This window comes from Carcharhinus amblyrhynchos, chromosome 14, assembly GCF_965287045.1.
Source record: "Carcharhinus amblyrhynchos chromosome 14, sCarAmb.v2.hapA, whole genome shotgun sequence".
In the NCBI taxonomy this organism is placed as follows: domain Eukaryota; kingdom Metazoa; phylum Chordata; class Chondrichthyes; order Carcharhiniformes; family Carcharhinidae; genus Carcharhinus; species Carcharhinus amblyrhynchos.
In genome coordinates this window covers 23,589,332-23,598,294 of record NC_137337.1, presented here as the reverse complement: position 1 = coordinate 23,598,294, position 8,963 = coordinate 23,589,332, and the positions used below count along the sequence as shown (strand labels likewise).

General features: G+C 42.3%; 1 pseudogene; it reads right to left on the bottom strand.

Annotated features, from left to right (window-relative positions):
• Window positions 1–618: 618 nt before the first annotated feature.
• Window positions 619–3,794, bottom strand: LOC145352358 (NADH dehydrogenase [ubiquinone] iron-sulfur protein 8, mitochondrial pseudogene; annotated as a pseudogene).
• Window positions 3,795–8,963: the final 5,169 nt, after the last annotated feature.

Sequence of the window (8,963 nt, the reverse complement as noted above, 5' to 3'; positions counted from 1 at the left end):
CTGTGTGGGTGGGGCAATATTTGTCAGGCGGGGGGGGGGGGGGGCATTACCCAGCCCAGGAGGGATGTGGTAGGGGAGCATTTTTCTATCGTTTTCTTTTCTGCTCGTGCACATTTGGAGATGCTGATTGGAACTGCAGGATTTTGAGCACGTTAAGTCCCGCTCACAAGCTTGTGCAGCATGATTCAGAATTGCTAATATTTTTGCAGGCAGAGTGCGTATGGGGGGGAAGCCTGAGAATGGGTGTAAAAGCCAGATCTGAAACATTCCCACTTTCAAGTCCGCCCAGCACTGAAAAATCACAATGGTAAAACCTAGCCTAACATCTCCACCTCAATCTTCTATTGTTTCCATGGTTCCAATTCCAAAAAGACTGGTGGGTGATCATAATTTGTGATCTACAATGTGACTCAGCCATCTCACCTTCAAAGTTGCTGGGAGCATTGTTTTTTTTTGTCAGAAACAGGGAGCGCTTTCTGTTCTCTATCTTCCCACCTAAAGCAATCAAGATCAATCCTCTGACACCATGTTTTATCAAATCCACATATCCTTTTTTCTCCTCCTGAAAAGTCACATTTATTCGACAGAGGGAACTGTTGACAATACATTCAGCTTGCTTCAGCAATACAGAAAGTCAGCCTGGATATTGGCTCCAATCTCAGCTTCCCATTTGTCCCTATTGTTCAGTTGTTTTTCCTTGTTGTACAGCAATTCCTCTTGTGCTTCAGTGGAGAACTGGACAAGCTTCCTGACAGAGACCACAGTAAATGCACTTCGTCATATCGATATCATTATCTTGTTGTTCTCCGACTCCCATCGGCCCTTGGCTCAGCCTCAGTTGCGATCGCCTGAGCTGGACAGACAGCTTCACACAGTTTATAAGCAATGCAATGTTCCTTGCCTGAAGGACATCTTCACAGAGTATGCTCACCTCTGAACCGAGGGCTCAGGTGTCCCTTCTTAAATGGGTAGTTAATAGTCACAGGCTCCTGAAACAAGTAGCTCAAGGTCATTGCAAGCCTGAAAGTTCTCAAAGGGACAGCTGTGCTGATCTGGCAGACAGATCCTGGGAACAACATCCTCCCTGTAATCAGCATCCTTCCATTTGCTGCTGATTTCTGTATGACTCAGAAAACCCACCTATTCATCCCTTCAGCCAGGCCAGAAAGGACAACAAAGCACAGACCCCTCCTAATGAGTCCTCCCACATCCCAGGCTATCCCAGCATGCCACATGGTCCTCCCACAGCCCACCATATATCCTTTTAGACAGCAAAGAGCATTCTGATGATTCACGACTGTTTTGCTGTGAGACTATAGTTCAGTATAAATACTAGTTTCTACTCTTCAATTCTGAATTCTCTTCAAGTCAAGAAGAGGCCCTCAGCTAGGGGAAAACCCAACTGTTAAGAATATGTTTCAATAAGAAGCACCTGCTCTTCATTCACTCTGAAGCATGACCTTGTTTGCTCTTAAAGGGACCTGCATTTCTAACATTGCCGTCGATGATGCCTCCACCCACATACCCCATTCCCCTCTTTACTCCATCCCCCCTTCTTCCTCACTACCATCCCATTTCTACACATTCCCATTCTCCCCGTGACTCCCACTTAGACCAAACTCACTGCCGGAGGCCTGAATTCAACTGGAGCCCCTATCCGGAAAATCGACTCCCTCTCTGAGAGTGGCAGGTATTCCAACCAATCTGTTTTAATTTGGAGTTAAAGGGGGCCACCTAAAGCACAGCCATTTTGAAATGAGCAGTGCAATAGTTGCTCCTGGTTGCTGCCTACTCTGTCACTTGCAATGACATAATGGATTAAATCGTTAGAATACACACGCATGGTGTTAGCAACAAGCGAGGCCTCAAAGAAAGGCCAAGAACATAACATCCCTATTTGCTCAGGTTTCAATTTCCTGACTTGCTGACATTATTTATTGAAATTCTTATTCAGCTGTTATACCACAAAAGAACATGTCTCCATACTGAAGAGCTTTGACGTCCTTGATTCAAATTGATTGGGTTACCTGCCCATTGTTGGTTTCCACGGGAACATAGAGTCATTGCTTGTTGTCCTGTTCATTCTTACTTCGACTGAGAGCTGCTTTTTAGTGTAATTTTAGCCAGGTTACTCAATTGCTTTGCTTTTCCTTCTACTCCTGTCAGGTTGTCCTCCTACCTGACTGTCAGCTATTAGAGCCAGCAGACAACTAGTAAAATATAGCACTGGTGTAAGACACTAGCTCTCTAGCATATTCATAATTCTATTAAATATCCATTCTAACTAAGTAGTTTATAGATACTGGAGGATTCTTTGTCAATCCGATCAATGTATTTTTTAATGTAGCTTTTACTAATTGGACTCATGCCCTGCTGTTTCACACTCGCATTTTAGTGTTAAATGATTTTTTTTAAGCTAAATTTTCTATACTTAACAATGAAATGGTTGTGTTCGAACCTGAGGTCACACATGGTCTCAAGGTGGTTCAGCTGTGTGGTGGGATCCTATCTGAGCATACCCCTGCTCGGACAGAATTTCACATTGGCTCCAAGCTTAGACCTCCTTCTCGGGTCAGGCACGCCACAGTTTGAGCCACCTCCCAGAAATGGCCTCTGTGCCCTTTGCCACTGCACAGAGGATTTTCCTGTATGGGCTGCTGATGCACACCTTCCATTACCATGTCTTTGCCCATTCCCTGGATACATCTTGGCATTTTTGCCGACTGGCAGCAGAGGTCCCCGTTGAGGTCCCTCTAAATAGGGATTCTCCCCCATTACATCAGGGACCTGGGGTGAAGGCTTGTGCATGCAACAGTGACGTATAACTGTAGGCTACACCAGTTCACGGGCTTCCAAAAGACCTGCCTTTTTTGCAATCTTGCAGAGTCCGTGAGTCATGTCTATGTTGAGTATTACCTTAAAAACCTTTTGTTTTGGTTACACTACTTTCCCATGCTCCTGATCTATGGACAGTCAGTGTGAAGGGGGACCGGGAAGGCGGAGAGCCTCCTTGTGTAACCTGCTCCTGGCCTGGCCAAACTTGCAATCAACAGGTCCAGGCACTGGGCAACTGAAGGGGTTGTCCAACCTGACTGTCTGCCTTCTACCATGGCTACGTTCATGGCTGGGTATTCCTGGAGAGAGAGCATGCAGGGTCCAAGGGCACTGTTGAGGCCTTTCATGCTTGTTGGGCACCATAGGAGCTGGGATGTATTATCAACCCCTTTAATCGCATTTTAGTTTGATGTTTTAAGTTTCCTTTCCACTTTGTTTCCTGTTTCAAGCGGTTCCCTTCTTTTTGGGGGCTGACCCTTTTAATTTGTCCCTCAGTCAATTTGATTTAGATAAGTTGTTTAGTCAAAAAGATTGACTATGCCTCAATGTTCCCTATCAATTCCCATAGAAAAGATATCCCTATCATTTCCCAATGTTTTGGGCTGAAAAGGGACAAGGTCCTGTAATTCCCTAAAAACTCAGCCCTCTGATAGCAAGACTCTTTTCTGAACTGCCAAGAGTTATTTTGGTGACAACAATTGGACAGACTACTCCAAGGTCAGATATTAGTCATTTGATTTGTCATGTGCTGCTTCTCATCATATTGTTGAAATTAACTTTATTGGAGAAAAGCTTGAGGAGAAGTGGTTCCTATTGCAACTTGCTTGTCTTCTACTCATTATGCGCTCTTGGACTAGCCGCTCATGATTCTCCAACTGATGAGCTGGAAGATATTGGGAAATGACTGCTGCATTCAAATACTTCAAAACAGAAATCTCCTGACGTTTTGTCTTTGCCATGGTGATACTTCAAAATCTTCCTCTTTTGTTAAACTCGTTAACATCAAGTTTCACTTAAAGTTGTTATTATCCCTCCTAGCTAGGTAATTATGGTTACCTTTATGAACACTTCCAACAATCACATCAGCTTTTGGTTGTAACTCATTTGGAGGAGAAATTACTGAACATGTAATGAGAGTCACTTAGTACTTTTTACTGCTGGGGCACCAATTTTTACCCCTGCATACTTCTAAAATTAATGAACAGAGGGAAATATAGCCCAAGGTGGAATGGGATTATGTCTCTGTGTGGAATGCCCTCCTTTGAGGGAACAGAAGTTACTATGGTAATCGACATTCCTTTCACCTTTAACTCAGGCTTTCCCTACACAAATAGTTGTGAATTGATTCCCAAGCCAATGCTATTCATCTGGTGAGTGTTACAGGTAAGGACATGTGAAAATTCTTCCAATGTGAGAAAATGGGCGATCTGTCATGTGTAGTAATGCATGTTGCGGGAAGAGCCTCTTATGGACAATTGTAGCAGCTTCAAAGATCACAGTTGTATTACATGTTAACATCAGTAACAATAATGTGAGAAGTACAGCTAGCAAGGGCCAGGTTACGCGACAGGTTGCAACACATAGCCTGCCTTGTGGGCAAGAACTCTGTGCATATTTGAACACATGCATGTACACGGCAATTTGTTAAAGCAGGGATCAAATGATTGGCTGTGCTTATTTCCTCATAACATTAAAATGTTCAACACCTATTTTAAGAGGTACACAGCAGAATGAAGATCAAGTGCTGTGAATGTCACTGATCCCTGCTCTTGGGCACAAAACCACACCACGCAATTCTTAAAATACTTAGCTCTCATACCTTTGCGAGTCAGGTTTAGACCTGACTTCAGAATTATGCCGCTACTTTCGCACCAACGCACACCTGAAATGTCTTTGCATCGAAACTAAAAATGGTAAAATAAATGTAATGTAACATTTGATTTATTATTTCCACATATATTAGCTACATGAAAAGTATTCTTGCGTGCTATACAGAGCATACCATTCATAGAGAAGGAAATGAGAGCATGCAGAATGTAGTGTTACAGTCAGAGCTGTAGAGAAAGATCAACTTAATGCAAGGTAGGTCCAGTCAAAAGTCTGACGGCAGCACGGAAGAAGCTGTTCTTAAGTCAGTTGGCATGTGACCTCAGACTTTTGTATCTTTTTCCCAACAGAAGAAGATGAAAGAGAGAATGTCCAAGGTGTGTGGAGTCCTTAATTATACTGGCTGCTTTGCCAAGGCAGCAGGAAGTGTAGACTGAGTCAATGGATGGGAGGCTGGTTTGCGTGATGGATTGGGTTACATTCACAATCCTCTGTAGTTTCTTGTGGTCTTGGGCAGAGCAGGAGCCACACCAAGCTGTGATACAACCAGAAAGAATGCTTTCTATGGTGCACCTGTAAAAGTTTGTGAGAGTCGTAGCTGACATGCCAAATTTCCTTAGTCTTCTGAGAAAATAGAGGCATTGGTGGGCTTTCTTATCTACAGTGTTGGCATGGGCTTCTATTGAATTTTTATTTAAAATCATCAATTTCATCATTACGGTTTTCTATTATTTCAACAATCAGTGTTGGAAGATAAATCACATGTCACCCATAATGTCAAATTATTATAAATGTACTGTTACCGAAATTTTTAAAAAAGAGCCAACATTAATAGGCTTTAAGAGTCTCTATTCTGGTATTATGCTATTCCCTGCAGAGTGAATAGTGTCTGAGTTCATTGTCCACCCAGTCTAAGTGGCTGCATTTTCTGGTAGACGTACTACAATAATAAAAACATTTTCTTTTAATTTTATTTCTAACATTTATTTTGAATGTAATAAAATACTACATTATGCAGTATGTAAATAAAATCAATATCAAATAATGTACAGCACATACACAACTTGAAGAATCTTCAAGTCATAAAACATTCCAAGGTGCTTCACAGGAGCATTAGCCAATAAAATCTGACAACAAGCCACATTAAGGAGGTATTAGGGAAAATGGCTGTCAATTTGATCAAAGGGATTTGTTTTGTGGAACATCTTAAAGGAGGAAAGAGGTCTAAGGAGAAAAACCCAGAGATTAAGGCCTTGATAGCTGAAGGCAAAGAAGGTGGAGAGATTATAATCAGGGATTCTCAAGAAGGAAGAATTAGAGGGTTACAGATATCTCAGAGGGTTGTAAGATTGGACAAGACTAAGTTTAAAATTTATTTATTAGTGTCACAAGTAGGTTTACATTAACATTGCAATGAACTTACTGTGAAGATCTCCTAGTCACCACACTCCGGCACGTGTTCGGGTACACCGAGAGAGAATTTAGTACAGCCGGCACATCTTTCAAACTTTGGGAGGAAACCTATGCAGACACAGGGAGAACGTGCAGACTCCACACAGACAGTGACCTAAGTTGGGAATCGGACCCAGGTCCCTGAGGCAGCAGTGCTAACCATTGTGCCACTGTGCCAGACGATAGAGATAGGGAGGGGTGAAGCCATGGAAGGACTGGAAAACATAAATGAGAATTTTAAAATCAAGTGTTTTGCTCAACCAAGAACCTGCTGTAAGGAATTGGGAAAATGTATTTGGAGATTCCTGTCAATAACGGCATGGAGGACGTGACCACTGTCTGCTCACTACACTTAGTCCTCTAGCGGGTTAAGTTCATAGGGCAGCAGGGGGTTACAGGAATATTTCTGATTAGGCCAGAATCCTGGAGACAATAAAAGACAGTTTGACATTCCAACGATCACTTACAATCATTGTTCCCGTGACAACTCTATTAGATTGAACTCAGCAGGGTTCGTTGCCAGGTTAGGCGAGTAGGCTGTGTTCTGGAAATGGAGTTTGACTAAAAGCTGACACAAGAGTCGGCTTCAAGGAAAACAAAGAGCTTTCAAAGCTGGGGTATTTAGAATATGCATTAACTCACGGAACATGATTGGCATAGCAGTAGTGTGTTAATTATTATTTTATATTTATGCCAAGGCAAGTGGAATTAATCAGTGAGTGCTACTAATTGTACCTGCACTGTATTTTCATCTTGTAGCATTAAATATATTAGTCGTTCATATGAGGCCGAACCTTCCTGAATGGTACCTTGTCCACTGTTAGGAAGACTGAAGAAATATGCATGAAAAAGACACCTCAGATCATGAGGAAATGCTATTTTTACAATCCGAGGTTTTACTATTGTGCAATAGAGACAGTGTAAGCCAGCTTTCATAAAAGTGAGTCACTTAGATTGCTGTAATGAACTGACAGATGCCACAGAACCTGAAAGGATATTCACAACCGGCCTACCTTTGCGACAGGAGCACTGGGAGACAGCCTACTGAAAGGAAAGTTTTTGAATTTGTCAATAATGTGAGGGGAATCCTACAGGTGCGGAGGTGGAAACAATGGGGAAAAGATTGTAATGTGCCACGGAGAAAAGCGCACCAGTGGTAGATTTCTCTGCAATAGTCAGCAAATGCTACATAGAGCAGCACGGTGGCATTGTGGTTTTAGCATTGCTGCCTCACAGTGCAGCGACCTGGGTTCAATTCCCAGCTTGGGTCACTGTCTGTGCAGAGTCTTCATGTTCTCCCTATGAGTGCGTGGGCTTCCTCCAGGTCCTCTAAAAGGGACCTGCAATTCTAACATTGTCATCAATGATGTCTCCACCCACAGTCCGAAAGTCTTGCTGGTTAGGTGCATTAGCCATGCTAAATTCTCCCTCAGTGTACCCGAACAAGTGCCGGTGTATGGTGACAAGGGGATATTCACTATAACTTCATTGCAGTGTTAATATGTGTCTAATTGTGACACAAATAAATAAAGTTTAACTTAAAATGGAAAATGAGGTTATTCCATTACAAATTACATTGCAGCAGTGACAACACTTCAGAAGTGCTTTGGGGTAAGGAGCCTTGCGGTGTCCTGAGGTCACGAAAGACGTTGGATAAATCCAAGTCTTTTATTCTTTCTTTTTTTTCAAAGGTATTAGTGCTCAGTGTGTGGAGAGGCTGGTAGTGCCAAGAGGAAATAGGAGGGAGCAGAATTGGGATAAACTACAGTTTTCCTGGGCAGGAATAGTTGAAAGAAAGACAGACAAAGAGGGAGTTGGGACAGGTGGTGATGGCAGCAGAAGCGATAGAACAAACAAAAGGGAAGAAAACAGGTGCTAGAATGTGGTGACAAGGGGATTTTCACAGTAACTTCACTGCAGTGTTACTTTGTGTCTGCTTGTGACACTAATAAAAAAAACTTCAACTTAAAATGGAGAGTGAGGCTATTCCATTACATATCACATTGCAGCAGTGACAACACTTCAAAAATGCTTTGGAATAAAGAGCCTTGTGGTGCCCTGAGGTCACGAAAGATGTTGGATAAATCCAAAGTCTTCTCTTCTTTTTTCAAAGGTTTCAGTGCTCAGTGTGTGGAGGGGCTGGTAGTGCCAAGAGGAAATAGGAGGGAGCAGAATTGGGATAAGCGAGTTGCCCTGGGCAGGAATAGTTGTAAGAAGAAAAGACAAAGAGGGAGATGGGAAAGTCTGGGTGCTTGGGGCAGCAGAAGCAATGGAACAAACCAAAATGAATTCCCTCCTCTGCCGAGAACTGTAGCAAATGGTTTCCATCGCACTGACTTGGGGATATTCGTACAATTTAAAAATAGGCACTGCTCAGTTAGGCCTTTGAAATTATCGTGGCCTATCAATCACAGAGGGCTGGACTAGGGAAATCATCATTAATCAAACTATAACTTCAATATGTATTAACTTGAAATGATTTGCCACTATTTGGGGAAAACCTTTAAGAAAACCTTTATCCTCTTAAGCTTCCAGTGAGGAAAGCTATATTACTAGTCAATACAGCAAACTGACTAAATGTTCTTTGGATATATCCCACATTTTAAAAATCATAATCAGGGTTTAATATGCTGCTGAAAATACTTAAAGAACTTTAAGATTTGTTGGGGGGAATGGGGCCAGAGTGTAAGGACACAAGATTTTACCACCTTCAGGGAGCAGCTAGTTCTCTTGGGTGACAAGTTAAATTTTTTTGAAACACCAGGTTGAATGGACAACAGTGCCATCTAGTGTGGAGACCAAGCTTTGAAAACTCCATTAAATAAACATAAGGGATTGGTTATTATGGA